Source organism: Penaeus japonicus, unplaced genomic scaffold (assembly GCF_977035675.1).
Source record: "Penaeus japonicus unplaced genomic scaffold, GWHDUDI00000001_assembly GWHDUDI00000004, whole genome shotgun sequence".
NCBI lineage: Eukaryota > Metazoa > Arthropoda > Malacostraca > Decapoda > Penaeidae > Penaeus > Penaeus japonicus.
Genome location: NW_028234406.1, coordinates 8844112 through 8844386, shown reverse-complemented (window position 1 = coordinate 8844386; position 275 = coordinate 8844112).

Sequence of the window (275 nt, the reverse complement as noted above, 5' to 3'; positions counted from 1 at the left end):
GACAGGTAAAATTGTCACACTTTGGATGAACAAACATCTTAAGAATAACGCTAGAAGGGGCAAGTAAAAGAAAGCCATAACTATTTTCAGTCTTCCAATCCTACCTCTGGCAGCTGGGGATTTAAAATGGTCAACACAGCCGTTATTTGATGATTATTCCATGAGAATATATATATATATATATATATATATATATATATATATATATATATATACACACATATGTGTGTGTGTGTGTGTATATATATATAAGATTATATATATATATATATATA